The 15,640-nt window shown below is 42.1% G+C and overlaps 1 long non-coding RNA gene across 1 annotated transcript; it reads left to right on the forward strand.

Moving 5' to 3' along the window:
- Positions 1–12,034: 12,034 nt before the first annotated feature.
- LOC138117740 (uncharacterized) lies at positions 12,035–14,625 on the forward strand. Its single transcript, XR_011154836.1, has 2 exons — positions 12,035–12,303; positions 14,450–14,625. It is a non-coding gene; the product is annotated as an uncharacterized lncRNA (long non-coding RNA).
- Positions 14,626–15,640: the final 1,015 nt, after the last annotated feature.

Here is a 15,640-nt window from a genome sequence, read left to right on the forward strand (position 1 = left end):
GAGTCCCCTTGGAAACACCCTTTTTGCCCTCTCCTGCCTCAGAAACAGTGACTAGTGAATTTTATATCTGAAGAGACTGGCTGTTTATAGCACGCTGCTGTACTTTTACAAGTATCTCTGGAAATGAGCCCAAGATGATTAGGGAGATGGGAGCAAGGAAAGCTCTAGAGGGAAAGATGTGGGACAAGGAGAAGGGGGAGGAGAGGCAGATCTTGGGAAACAGGACCTGCCAAGAAAAAATAAGATTCATCAGTTTCAATGGGAAGAGAACAGAGACTTTTTAATGTTGTAATGAAGTTTTAAAGTCTAACTTGGAAGGTTAAATTCTTCTCCCTTAAGAAGAACTTTGAGAGATGTTCTTGTGCTCCTTGCCTTTTAAAAGCCCGTGGTGCTGAACTGGATACCTTGGTGTGGAAGTTAACAAAAGGTGGGATTAATGTGTGGCCAGAGAAAGGTCTGAACAGATAATATATATACAGAATAGGGTAATTGCCTCTAAGTGAATCTCCAAATGGTCTCCTTTACTGTCCTTGTGTTTCAAAAGCTACCAAAGCTCGACACTGCATTTATGAGTGTTGAGAGTAAGACACCGTTATTGGGAACTTGGGTGGTTTATTTTCTAATGCTTATACAATGGAAGAAAGTGGAACAGACCAGCAAATTAATGTAGCTTACATTACTAATTTGTATCATGTCATTATTAAGAATAGCATTTTAAGTTTTAGTAATGTCATCTTTTGTAATACCAAACTGGCTTCAATACAAGAGGAGCCATCAGCACCATTAAATGGTTACCTTGAACAATCCCAGGGCGTGGAGGAGACAAGACAAGCAATTTTTGGCAATTAGGAGGAAGTTCAGCAATAGCACAGGTTCAAGTCAGGGGTGGGAAATAGACCTGGAGGGGTAAGCCAACATAGGCCATCGTTGAAAAGCAAACATTAGGTCTGTGTGGTGCAATATGAGCTGTGGCTACGTGCTGGGTACAACGCAGAGGTAAAGTCAACACCATTGTGTGCTATTTATTTAATAGTGTTATGCTGAGAAGTATTCACTGACAGGGACGTTTTTGTAACCCACTGCAGCTACAGGGTTTCCTGGGTGCTGTCTTTTAGGCTCAAAGATGGGGGGACTAGTCCTGCTCAGGGCTGAACGACATTCTGTGACTACAGGGCAAGGCAGAGCCAAAGATGCCTGTCTACCCCAATTACTGCTACAGGGACTGAAATAAATGCTGGGGAGAGGAGAGGTGAGTGAGACCCTGAGAACAAGGAAAGGTAGGGTTTCTTGAGCTTTAAACCCACTGCCCACTGGTGGGGAAGATCTAGGGACTTCTGCATAGGAAAATTCTCTGCCACTGCTTGTTTCTAGCAAGTTAAAGACTTTGCAAACCTTTTTAGAATTATGTGAATTTATGCCAAGCATGTACAACTTCAAATAGCAGCTAGTTGGTCAAGCAAGTGATGCCTAATCTTACGTTCTCTGTTGAAGGCCTCAGGAGCTTTGTTCTTGAAGGCACCTAATTTAGCAGGATGGTCTAGACTGAATTTGTAGGAGAGATTCAGTTAAGGCTTTTACATGCATATCTCCTAAGTGCCAGCCATAGAGATTGTTCAGAGATGTGCTTCAGGGGTGGCCAGATTAGTGTGGAACCAGTCCAGGTATCCAGTTCTGGTGATCCATCATGGACCAGTCTCCACAAGTTTCTTTTCAGGGTTTAAATCATACCTTTGGTTTGTTTGAGAAATTCAAAGTTTTATTTTCATAATTACCTTTAGTTTTGGAGCTGCCCTTAGGGCTATTTGGAATCTACTGAAACATGCTGAGCTCTAAATCAAAGGTTTCTGTATTTCATGTCAAATGCACAGAAATCAAGTCTGAGGTTTCTGCTCCAATCATGTGGCAGTTCATTTTAATTTCCAAAACATACTGTATTTTCTTTTAAGAAACTGATAAGTCCTGTGTAATGCTGAGCTCAGAACATAGAATTTCAGGCTGGATGTTTTTTCACATCAAAGCATGTGACTTCAGTTTCCAAAACATTTTTCCCCAAATACATTTTTCCAGTCTGCAAAATAACCCATGGGAAAATAGTACAAATCTCATCATGATGCTTGAAATTGTCATGGTTTTCACATGTGACCAGTGACCATTCAAAGTAAAGAAAGGCTCGAATGTTACAGTATCTTTATGGTCAGTTTCTGTCATGATTTAAATGCTTGGTGCCTTTAGAGAAGTAATAATCTAGTCTTACGGCTGACCCAGTCCATCTCTTCACATACTCCTAACCTCCAGTGTGCTTCAGTCAAGAGGTTTGTTTGAGGCTTTTTCCATGATACTACCTGAAAACATTTTAAGGTATATATTTATAAGGCATCCTCCTTGCAAGGAAATTTTTCAGGAGGACTCTCCGAAATTTTTGATTCCCACATGCAGTCTGACTATTCCCATTCTTAATTCTTCCTGTTACTTCTGGTCATAGAGCTCATCTCTGTGATGGCCCCCCTAAAATAAACTGTTATCAGGTTCATAAGTTAGTTGTTGATACACAGTGTAAGGGTTCATCCCTGTCCTCCTACTGGAGCTACTAAAATACCAAAGGGAATTCTTCCTGGACAAAAAATCAACCAAACAAAACAAAACTTAACTGGTTTCAGCCTATTAGAAATCTAAGCATTCAGAATAAGTCCTTTACCCAAAGTGTAATGCTCCCAGTTGAAATCCAGGCATGATAAAAATGCTAGATAAAAAAAACAAACAAATAACATAAAAACCCCATTAAAACAAATAAACAAATAATGGGCTTTTCTTGCTGGAGGCTGTTACAGGGCAGAGCTGTAGAAATAGATCAATTCACTTAATGAAGGGCCTTTGGATTATAAATTTCTCTTGGCAGACAGCAGACTCTCTTTGTATTTCTGTATTAACAGGGTTTCTCCTAAGGAGCTGTGACCTTTAATCTCATTATGTATGGATTTGTGTATGTGAATGTGGCATACAAATTTGTTACTAAGATACTATTTGAAGCAAACATCCTAAGGCCTTCTAAGTTGGCAAGTTGATGCTGATTTCTGAGTCATCCCAGCCTAAAATATTATTTCACATTTTTGCAACATTTTGGACTGTAGAGGGAACATCAGCCATCTTACCCAACTGATGCTATCAGGTGCTTTCCATTGGTTTCCTAATGTATGTCCTAGAGACAGCCAGACACACATCAGCCTGGATACAAATGGCACTGAAATTAAACGGGATTCATTTTATCAGAAAGGTGGATCTGCTCAGTTAACTATAGCAACTTATCTATAGCAGGGTAAGGACTTGACAGGTTCTTTCAAGCTTGATGGAATTTGCATCACCTCATGTGTTGCTTTCCTCATCTTCCTTCTCCATTCTTCTTCCCTGGATATTACCATCTCTTCTTGGTTTATACAAACACATACTGGTACTGACAGCTTTTTCTGCTGTGCTGGTTCAGTGGTGGGACTGGGCAGAGTTGTGGCCGATCCGGGCGTGGGCAGCTCAGAGACCATTTGTGAAATGGGCTGGGGGGCTCCAGCCTGTGCTGCAGTGTCTGGTGTCTTGTTAGTCCCTTGTTTCTAATTTATATAGTAGTGACTACTAATTAACAACCTGTTAGCTAGTTCTGAGAGTTATTCTGGAATGTGGCCTTTAGTAATAGGGGATTGATAAATGCCAGGGGATTCACTTCCAGTCCTGCACTCATTCCAAGAATCCTTTAACAGTGCACAATATCTCTTGGTGCTGCATAATATCTATTTCTGAATTCTAGATGCAGCTGAGGCTTTCTTTTTTTGTCCTGCCAGAGCTGCTGAGATTGTTTCATTTGTCAGGGGAGTGTGTTCAAAGAAGAAATACTAAAATATGTTGAATAAAAATATATTTAAAGTATTTCTACCCTGTCTGAAATATGATTTCTCTAGATCTTGCAGAGTGTCTGTAGTTTAGCCAGCTGCAATATTAATGGCACTTAATGAAAAAGTGCCAGAGCTGTATAACTTCCATATAATTAATGAATTGTAGATACCACTCTCAGCACAAATAATTAGCAGGATTTATACTGCGTTCTCCTCACGAAGAATGAGTCACTTCTCCCACACTCAATGCATGCAGAAATTCTCAAGGAAAATGCAGCTGAGTACACTTAATTATTATAATTTCATTTAGCTATTTTTTTGGGTTTGATGACAATGTCATCATAAATGAAATTTAGGACATTTCATACCTTCATGACAGGAAGCTATCCTTGTAAATGGAGGACATGGCAGTTATAAATTAGCATAAATAATGAAAATTGTTTCCATGGACATGAATTTTTTGTAGAGCAAAAGTTTACTGAAGTGAAACTCTTAAACACATTTACAAGCAGAGGAGCTGACCTTCAGGAACTCATATGATTTCCAGCAACATCCCTGAGATAATGAAAGCAATGAAAAAACTTGCCATTACAAGTCTTCTGGAGCTGGCAGGTGTTATCTCTGTGTAGCCATGCTCCCATATGTATGGCATAAGGCTACCTTCCCTTGTGTTCCAAAACTTTATATCACTGAATAGTTCAGAGAAGTCACAGTCCTGAATTTTATGTGTGGTAGATGATATGGTGGGGACTTTGGAAGCTCACAACGACTGTATCCAGTTGAACAAAAAGTACAACCCTTTGTGTGGCTCACTTTTAATAACAAAGTAAATAAGTAAATTTGGGGTAAATGATGGTGTAACACAGGTGACAACTTTAACAGGATCAATAAAGTAGAATCTAGGAAAGGAAGGGTCTGTGTGGGCTGAGATCCTTGTTCAGCTGCAATGAAATAGGTCAATTCCTCCAGCCTAAGGTGCTCCTGATGCCTCATCTTAACTTGTCCTAGGTGTGTCTGAGGCAGGTTCTCTGTCCTGAGCTGTGTGTGCCCATTCTCTCTGGGTACCTATGAAAGCGCTATGGAGGAGTTTGTGCAGCTCAGTTGGATTTATCTCTTTTGCTGTCTCACTGGTATGGTTAAAGGCGAGTTTGGAAACTATGAATAGAATCATTATTTCAAATAAGGTCCAAAAGTTTGTGTTTTCACAACCGTGTCTTTTCAGAGAAGAGAGCTGAGCTAAGTCAGAATAAAAGCAATTGTTGGATTTTTGGAAGGGACTAGGTGGCGCAGGGAAAGGGTGGCACTTGTGTTGCAAGTGGGTAGATCCAGCCCATGGGTGCCATATGTTTTGAAATCCTTGCGGTCTGGATAGTGACCAGCCAGAGTTTTCAGCCTGAGGCTTCCAGCTCCACCCCACTGAGGAAGGCTTTCCTGCTGCTATGGAGCCCAAAAAGTGCCTGAGCACCCTGAAGTCCCTCTGTCACTCACCAACATAAATGCAATTAAAGCAGCTTTGCAGCAGAGTGTTTGCAAAGAGAACTGGAGGTCACTGCTGTCTATACCCTGCTTCTCTGCAGGCTGCTGTTTTGATACGTTTCTGTATCATGAAACTACACCAAAATCCATGTTTGAACTGCAGATTTTCTCCAGACAAACTCTGAGCTGATGAGCTCTGCAGAGGCAGGATCCTGGCCTGTGCAGAAGTGTCAGCATTGACTGCTGGATGCAAAATGGGATCTGAAATACAGGGGTCTGGAAGGCAGAAAGTTTGTGTTATGTGGCCTTTCTGTTCTTATAATTAGGATATTATTACAGTTGAGCTCTTTCTTTCATAATACACTCCTGTGATGACTCCCAAACATGCTCCTTCAGCGATGGTCTGCAGCCAGTTACCCAGATAATGAAGAAGGGCAGGGAGAGGGAGGGGGAAGATTACCCACAGCTAATGTGAAACATGTGCCAGTGAGACAGTGACTAGTCAGTGTGTCCATCTTTTAACATGCAGAAAGTGCATCTCCTTAGAACCACAGATAACTGGGGCTCCTGGAAGCCATAAGTAGGTGAGAGTCTGTGTCCTGGCTGTGACACAGCCAAAGCTGCAGGGAAAAGACAGAATGGGTCAATCCACAGCTCAGGTAATCCATCTATGGATAATAAAACACTAGGTCTGACATTAGTTGACAGTTCTCCTTGTTAAAGTATCCATTGCCAGTCTGACATGATCAAATTCCTGCCACTTACATTGATATTTCTCTTTATTCTAATTAGTAACTGGACTTGGAGTGGACCTTAAGATCAGCTGAGCTATATAATGTAATATATAATGTAGCTTTTTTACATAAAATACAGGAAGTGGAAAGACTGTACAAAACTGCAGAGTTCATGGCAATACAGCTCAGTCATATTTTGAAATTTACTTGACTTCAGTGAAAAAGGCTTATTTTCTTCTGGGTAGAAACATTCTTCTGCTCTGACATAATCTCACATTTTATCTTCCATCTCCTTTATTGTTTCTGGAGAAAATATAGAGAGAAGGATAAAATACCCTCTGGTGACCCCTACACCTCCAGACTTCTTACTGCCTCCTGTCTTTTGTGACAGGTAACCTTCTAGTGAGTGTTGCTGGAGGAGTTTCATAGTTCTTGTTAAAATGATTTGTTGGCTTTAGGACTTCAATTTGCAAGATGGAATCCATTACCATTGAGAAGATGCAAACCCTTCAAGTGGCACTTAGCATTACCTTCAGGATTAGCCTCTTCCTGCTTCATCCAGCACTGTTGATGCTTGTGGAAGTTTTACCCTGTATTCAAACCTAATTATGCCTGAGGACTGTGGTCCTTTCATCTTCTGGGCAGTTAAAATGCTTATGACCTTCCATAGGATCTGCAGACACTGTGATGGAGGGTGAGCTTCATGCCACACATGGTGGGAGCTTTGCCCTGAAGTGCTGGCAGTCTTAAGATGAGATTTGGTGCAATGAGTGGAAGTAATAAGCAAAATTTGGGAATAGACACAGCGAAGGTCAAGGCAGTGAGCTGAAGCGTTGCTCTGATTTGGCAGGTGAATGTCCTGATGGCTGCGCTGATTAAACAGTGAGTCACCGGCTGGAGGCTGGAAGTAAGAAGTGAGGCATTAGAAGGATGTGGCTGTGGGGAGACCTGGAGAGCAAACATTAGGAGGACAGTTCATGCCAAGAGAACTAAAATAGCTTGTCCACTAGCTTAATTGTTTTAGGCATCTAAAACACACTTGGTAAATCACTAACAAGAATGCCCTAAAGAACAATGTTGTATCAGTTATCTGCCTGATCATTTGACTGGTTTGGCTTTTATTTATACTAGACAAAATAGGGTTATTTGTGATGTTTCATCTTTAGTCTGAATGTCTTTAATTTAGACATCCATTTAATTTGGAAGTTTTCCATGTGATGCCAGCGAGACTGTCAGATTGTAGTCATGACTTATAGCCAAACTTCTTTCTTGCTCCATGTTGCTGACCACAGCTTTGGTTATGAAATGTGAAAGAATGTTAAAATCCAGTGTATTTTTCTCTGTGGACTTTGTTTATTTTTATTTTTAACAGTTTGATTGGACAATGAAAAACGTCAGTGATGCCAGTTGCAAGTCTTTAGGTACAAGTTTGCCTTTCAGCCATTGCGTGGGAGTGATTATTTGCTTTTAAAAACGGACAGCTGTGGATTTTTAGCTCCTTTTTCTTAATAATCTCTGGGAAAATATGGCTTTACATAAAAGCCTACTATATGAAAAGGTAAAACTATGGCCAGGATGGGATGACGACATCTTTTCTGTGTGTTGCTAACTTTTTCAGAGACCAGTAGCCACAAGCTTAGCAAAGGTTGGAAGCAGCATTGTTACTTCTGTTTCCTTTGAATTCCTTTCATCAGTCCAGTGACTACATGAGTCCTGATGACATTTCTGGGTCACATGTGCCAGAAAGATGGGCTATATGGAGATACACGGCATGGAAACTATTCTAGCTTGAGACCAGTTACGTATACAGGTTTCACACGTGCTGTAAATGTGTATATTCCTCACATAGACTTTATTAATAGCACAAGACTGAGACAGGGAGAGCCAGTTACATTGCTCCTTATGTAAGTAAAGCAACAGAAATATTATCTTTCTTGTTCCTTATTGTATTAAAACTACAAATGGCTTATTAGAATCACAGAATGGCTTGGATTGGAAGGGACCTTAAAGATCATCCAGTTCCATGCCCCTGCCATGGTCAGGGACACCTTCCACGATCCCAGGCAGCTCCAAACCCTGTCCAGCCTGGCCTGGAACATTTCCAGGAATGGGGTATCCACAGCTCCTCTAGGTAGAGAGTACCAGGCCCTCACCACCCTCAGAGTAAAATCGAAGTCTCTTCTCTTTCAGTTTATTACCCTATAAGGCAGCTTAGACCAGAACGTGAGCCATTTAGGAAATGCAGAGCAGCACAAGTCAAGCAGAGATTACCCAAGCCCAGCTGGGGGGCTGCAGGAGAGGAGCAAAGGCACGAGGGTGCAGCATCCACAGCTGGAGAAAGAATAGGAGGCCCAAATGAGTATTAAAAAAGCCAGACTCATGCATGACCAAACTGAAGGCTTGTTTTGGTTTTGGTCCAGGGGAAACTTTGCAATGGAAGAGTTAGATAGTTTTCTTCCTTGGCTCTGCCATCAAAGGGGTGCTGCTGCTGTTCCCAGCCAACTTTCTCCCATCCAATGGTATCTAGATTTCTCTCTGCAGGATATTGCTCTGGTTAGGAGATTAGAGGGAAAAATGCTGAAACTGTAAGTTGTCTTTATTTGGATTTTCTCAAGTTCATCAGTCGCTTCCACTGCAATTCTTTCAGCTAGTGGTAGTAGCAAGCTGCTCCCCTGGTACATGGATTAAGTAGAGTTGGACACACAAACTGGAGTGGTTGAAGATTGTGTATCCAGTTCTCTGGGTTCCCACTAACAGGAAAAACTGAGAAATATGTCTAGAGAAATTGATCTAAGTATTCATGTCCTTCAGACACTGCATAAAACCACCTGGATGGAAAGAGCTTTCATTAATGACCCTCCTGTATTAATCACAACCAATTAATTTAATATTCAGCAATATGGAGCAGTATGGAAAGGTTAACCCAATTTGACATCTGTGATGAGTATGAACTAAATGCCAAATTCCCAAATAATCATAGCCTGGGCTATGCTTTAAATTCCTATTTATAGCTATAAAAAGGGATACTCTGACACTCTTCAGTGACGTGGCAAGTCCAGATGAAAACACAGACATCAGGTGCTGACTATTGGGTAAATTGGGGCAAATTAAAAATGAGAGATATTTTACAATACAGGAGGGTGAATTTTGTCTGCTAATGAAATTATTACACAAATTATGTAATAATTCACACATTTTCATTTGAAGAACAAGTAAAAATTCTTCAAACATGGGGGGGCAAGGGGCTTCAAACCATCTTCAGAAGAAGAGTGGTCTCCCATTCAACATCTTTTATATTAATGGGACATCCAGATAATGTGTTCCTAAATGCAGGCAAGGAAAGGAATACCAGCAAAATGATAGAGCTGACAACTAGGAATCTGGGTCAGAATTTCTCTCTCTGTACCTAACATGCATTTTGATCTTGGTAACTTTCTGGTTTTCAAGCCTCAGTTTAAGCATGTATTAAAACAGATAAACCAAAATGTATCCTGTGAGGATACTGTAAAAGTTAGAGGGTTTGGAGGGGAGAGATGCTGAGTGTGGTATTATTTGAGCTGTATTTTTACAGGTCCACTCTCTCAGAAGAAAATATGTATCATATGTAAAATACAAAACATTCCTCCATGTCCTTAGGTTCAAATGATGGAATTAAATGAGAAAAACTGTATTTAAGTGCTAAGTATGATACACCAGTAGGACTATTTGCACTGCAATCAAATTTCAAAGAATTCATCATAAATGTGCTAGGCCTGTATGGTTTTCTATCACATTTATGAGGATGATTTACCTCCTGTAATCAAAGTTACCCACATCAGTGGCTAAGAATATTTACTAACCTGTAGGGAAGAAATCAGTTTTAAATTCCACTGATTTCTTTTCATCTGTGTCTCAATTAAACACTCCACATTAAATTCCTGAAATTTCTGTACTGCTACTTGTAATGGGTCAGAAATGTCAGGCTATCCTTGAAGTGGAGCACTCTTCTCCAAGACACTCTGCATAGCTTAATTAGCGCATTTATTTCTTTCCCTGTACCTTCTCTAGGGGCATTCATTATGTCAGATGCTTCCAGTTATTAGAAATCAGAGCCAGAAGTCAACTGATAAGCTACTGATCACTCAAGCTAAATGTAATTTAATGCAGCCGTTATCTGAGCAGTTTGCAAAGCCCCTCTGGGGACTGCATGTGCGGGATGCTCCAGGATGGACGTCCCCACAGACTCTGTGAAGTGCAGCACAGACACGCGTGCATTACAGGACCTGGTCCTTTAATGGCCCAAAGTCATCACTATAGTACTTTCTTTTATTCTACTGTAGTAAGAAATCAAGCAAAGAAGCTTTAAAAGTGTCAAAGATTAGATGTTTGTTTTGTTGGTGTGTAGTTGGGGTTTTTTCCCAACAGGCAGTGAGGGACCTTCCCAATATTTTCAAGTAGCTTTGCTGCCTGCAAGCCCCAGCCTTGGCTGTATAATTGCCATAGCTGGGCAGTGTGGGAAATGGTCCTCATTTTAAGTCCTGGAGCCAGATCATGTCTCAGAGGCTCTGGCTGAATGTTTTATGTCCAAGGTAACTGACTCAGCAGAACTAGTTCTGATTCTGGCTAATGATACGTCATTAATATACGAGTCCTCTAAAATGTTTGCCTATGAATTGTGAGACTTTGACCCTGAGATACCAGAAATCATTCCAGTTAGACTAAACACACATAATTCACATAGTTCAGTGTACGGTGAGATCTCTCACCAACTCTTTTTTGATCATAGCCATTACATGAACGACAGCATGTGCATGTCGTACTGGGATTTTCCAATTGGCCTTTATTCAGTACCAATCTGATAATGGGGTGAAAAGTGGACTTGAGGAATGCAGTTCAAAGGACTTGCACTATTAACCTGCGTACCAAGCCCAGCTATACGGGTTGTAGTAATGACTTGTGACGATATCATAAGCTGGAGACAGCCCACGCAGGGCCGTGAAACAGAAGATATATAGCCCACAGGTGGGACAGCCGAGGAGGAGGAGCCAGGCAAGGGGCACGTAGAGAGTGGAAGGATGCCAAAGGATGCCATAGCAAACAACACTCATGGCAATACTATTCTGACAACAGTTTCTTCCTCTGCTTCCCTGTAGAAGTCTTGCTAAGTTAAAATTCTTATTTTGGTTGTCTCTGCTCACGAAAAGACTGTGGTTACATTTTTAAAGACCTGATGCCAAAGTTGCTCCCAAATTCTGAAAAGCTAAAGGGGCAAGGAATCACTTAAGTGAAAAATCTATCCAAATTGCTGGATCTTTTTCTATTAAGAAGTATGAGAGTGCTGATACAACATAACATACAATGAAATTGGTCCTGGTTTATTGCCATATTTTATGCGGACACTGAAATACAGAAGTTTTCTGAAGAACAGACTCATGTCTTACATGGTGTTTGTTGGTGTATTTTACCCTGCATGTTAACAGTGCAGTAAAACATTATTGCTGGCTGATGTCTTATTAAAAAAAAACAAACTACCTTCTTCATAAAAACTTTTTATTCCCCATCTGGGATGCTGTAGACTAACCCTTTTTGTTAAGGCAAACTTGATAACCACATGTATTAATTCAGACTCAAAGACACTTGACCACCTCTCTGTCTGTATTGTCTGGTCACAGCAGTTTTCCTTTTATCAGATCCACTGTACATGCTGCAGGACCCTCAAAGATTACTGTGGTTTTAAATGCTCAGCTTTTGATTAAGAAAATCAGTGCAGGTGAATGAACAGTGTGTGTAGAGGGCAGCCAGTGAGGCTGGGATGTACTGCAGTATCTTGGGAAGGAGTAGCCAGATCTGGGATGCAGCACATTGGGTGGTGGACTTTCTTTGTTCCTAGAATACTTCTTGAGACTTCAGATATCATGATTTGTAAGGGTATTCCTACTTTAGCCAGCAGGCTGATCAAGAAAAAAAAATTATAGGTAATGCACTTTTTTTCTTTTAGGGACAAAATGCTGTGTCACTGTGAACACATCTTTCCTAATAATCTAGTTGTTTACATTTCACATAAGCTCCTCCTGGACTGCCTATAGCAATATGCAACACTTCTCAGCTTCTCTGATTTTGGGGATTTCAAAGGCCTTTCTGGCTCTAATGAAGGAGAAGGAGGGCATTGTACGGACTTTCCGTAACTTGTTCCATCGCCTTCATTTAATATGTTGACAAACCAAGGCTTAGACAAGGTAAGTGTTTTGACCTAGTTTACCCAGAGAGCAGTAAGGAAGTAAACTAGAAAATACCTAGGAAATTACCCAGGGAATTCTCCAACAAGGCAATTAAAATCCAAACGAGTCCTTTTGCTATGAACTCTCTGCAGTGCCCTCCACTTCTGTTGGCTTTGCACAGAGCTGATTTTGTCACTTAGTGCTTTTTGGAATTAACAGTTTTTAAAATGTCCCTTTTGGTGAGTCAAAGCAGAGGAAAGGTAACTGGTCACATGCTGTGAGTGCTTCAGATGGGCTCTGGATGCCGTCTCAGGCAGCACATGACCTGACATGCTGAGCGGGTGAAGGGTGGGTGCGGCTCTGCCAGGGGTGCCTGGGCTTGTTGGGAGGATTGTTGCCATTCCTACCTACTTTTCTCCCTGTGGTCTTCCTGAAACAACACAGGCTCTTAGCAAGGGTTATGTTATGTAATTCATTTAGGGGGAAAAACTTCCTCATAAAGTTTGTGATGCTATTCTCTTTGAGACAAGACTAAGTGGGGAGATGGGCAGGTGAGCTGAAAATTCCATAGGACACTGTCATCCATCCTGCAATCAAAGGTTCAAACAAATCTTCTACTGGAAGGCCCTGAGACTGATCTATGTGCAAAAGCACAGACACTGTAGCAGCCTGCAGTGCCCTGGGCTGGCTGTGCACAGGCTACAGGGTTGGCATGGCAACACCAGCTTCCAGTGGGTGTAGGAGCATCCCTGAATCACAGCTCTACCTGCCATCCCATTGCACCTCCCGAGTGCTGAAGGGGAGTGTCATGGGAGCCAGAAAAAGGCTTTCTCTCCCAAAAATAACTGCTGAGAATAGGGAATACTTATCTGACAGGGCCTGCTATTGAAAAACGGATCTTGGTTCATATAAGCAGGAAAAAGACATTGAGGCTTATTTGTATTTCTGCCCCTGAGCACAAAGGGGCTGGAAAGCAGGCGGATCCCACCGATTGTGTGCTCCTCCTGTTTGGAGATATAATCAGCATCCACATACTGTGCCACAGCCTTTCCTCATCTCTAGGGATTGGTTTGGGGCTGGGAATGATGTGTGGGGATAGACCACCTCCAGTGTAGAGGTGAAGACTCCAGCACTTGGGTAGGGGATGGCTGGTCCCTGATGAAGAGTCTCTCCCCATCATCTGACATGGAGCACACGCTGCTGGAAGCAGCATTTGGGAGGCATGGAAGAAAACACAGGGTCACCCCGTTCACTGAATCCCAACTTACCAAAGGGAGAAAAAGCCTCTGTGTAAACAGCACAAATGAAATGGATGTTTCACTCTGCTGCTGCTAAGTTTATCAGCAAACCCAGTGTGCACTGTGGACCCCAAGGAAAATACAAAGAAAATGTGTTAAAGAAAGAGATGTGGAGGGTCCTCAGCTAACCTCCAGGTTACCACACCCTGGGGACCAGGGTGCTCTGCTCCATGCTCTGGCACATGTCAGTAATTGCTCAGCCAACGTGGCTCCAAGGCTGGGGCTTTGTCGTTTTTAACCACAAGGTCCAGTCTTTCCTGGGCTTCAGCTGTTGTAAGTGCTATTGAGATGAATGAACCAGGACTATGCAGAGGTGCTAGGGAAGATGGAAGCATGGCAGGGAACACAACTGATGCTGGGTACTATCATGGAAGGCCCTGCTGGACCTTGGGTGGGAGGTGCAGCCGTGGCCTCTCCAGCTGGTATTGTCTGCGAATAGACCATTGTCCTCTGCAAGAAAGCAAAGAGAAAACTCTCTCTTCTGCTTCCTTGACTGTGGCACTGAGCCTTACTGCCTCACCAAGGGCTCAGCACCAGCTCCGAGGTCTCACAGCTCTAAAATGCCTCACCCACGTTGCCTCAAATGCCTGCCCTGGTGTCCTGTTACACACGGATCATTTTGGCTGACTGGATTTTGTTCCCTGCAAGTGAGTGGCTGGGAAGGAGGTGTGTTTCACAGAGCTTATAATAGAACCCCTGCTTTGACCTCCACGACCAAGAGATTAACACCATTCCACAATGATATGGTGCGTGTTTTTTAAGGGTCCAAAGGCAATTCCTGTTTACAGAGCAGGTCTGGAAGAGCCTCATAACATTCAGGCTGGGGCAGTGGCTGTGCAATTCCTCCCCTATCATTACTCTTTCAGGTGGACTTATGCCCTGCTGAGGAAGAACTTGAAACACTCTGTGGATGGCTGAGCCAGGCTGTTGGCATTGTGCAAAATCCCACTGCCTGTCTCTGAGACAAGAGAATGAGGAAATTCATGTACCTATCCCTTCTCATTAAAGGAAATATCCCTTCTCATTAAAGGAAATAACTTCAGAGCTTCTTTGGGGTAATTCTTTCTGGGTTTGGATTTTCAAAATTTCTTTTAGGAACTATTTTGATGAGGTCCAGAGAAAGGTTGCCAGTACTTATGGAAAATTTGTCATTGACAGTAAAGATGCATTTGCAGTAGCCCTGGACTTCCTTCAGTCATTCAGCTCTGCAGACACAGTCTTAAATGCTGTGATCTATTGAGGTCCAACCTGCTAATCCTAATTATGTGCTCATGCCCAGCATCTTTACCCTGAATGGGCACTGAGAGCTGAGCCTGTGGTACTGCTCCCCCCATGCCCACTTTTCCAAAAAGTATGACAGGCTGAAAGCACTCTGAACAGGAAAAGTTGCCATCTGCTAATAGCATCAACCCTTGTGTTTTCAGCTACGTTTCCAGCGACCAGAGTATACAAGATCTCCTTTCTGGGTAAATGTATTCTCATGTCCATGAGGAGCTTGATGCAAGTCAACCATCTAAGCCTTTGTGAGCCAGTGGTGGGTCAGAAGTGGCAGGAGCCTGGAGTTCACTGTCTAATGTATTCCCCAGCACAGTCCTAAAGAGAAAATTTGTTATGTGTCTTTAGTCAAAGGAGTTATGCACTGACTCATTGTCACGGCCCAAAATTTAAGGTCCTTTTTGGAAAAAGCAGTTTTTAATAAGCTCTCATGTTTGCTTATAAGATGTAGACTGACACCATGACCCATGGATGCTCCTCTAGGTGGGACATATTTAGCTTGTTATTAACTATGACCTTATGGAAGGAGAGTCATGTTCGTACACTGGCAGGGAACTGCTAAGACTAGAGTCAGAGGTGGGGTTGGTTTTGGAAAATTAAATTCAGATTTTCATGTGCCAGCAGCACTGAAATGAGAATATATATATGAATGTTGAAGTCCACCATTTAGGATATTAACAATACAGAGCTCTTCTTGAAGGAAAGGGCAAGGCACACTGAGTACATGCAAAGCTGTATTTACTCCAGAAGGATCATGCTGTGAGGTGATGACATGCCTTCCT

The sequence above is a fragment of the Aphelocoma coerulescens genome, chromosome 12 (genome assembly GCF_041296385.1).
Source record: "Aphelocoma coerulescens isolate FSJ_1873_10779 chromosome 12, UR_Acoe_1.0, whole genome shotgun sequence".
In the NCBI taxonomy this organism is placed as follows: domain Eukaryota; kingdom Metazoa; phylum Chordata; class Aves; order Passeriformes; family Corvidae; genus Aphelocoma; species Aphelocoma coerulescens.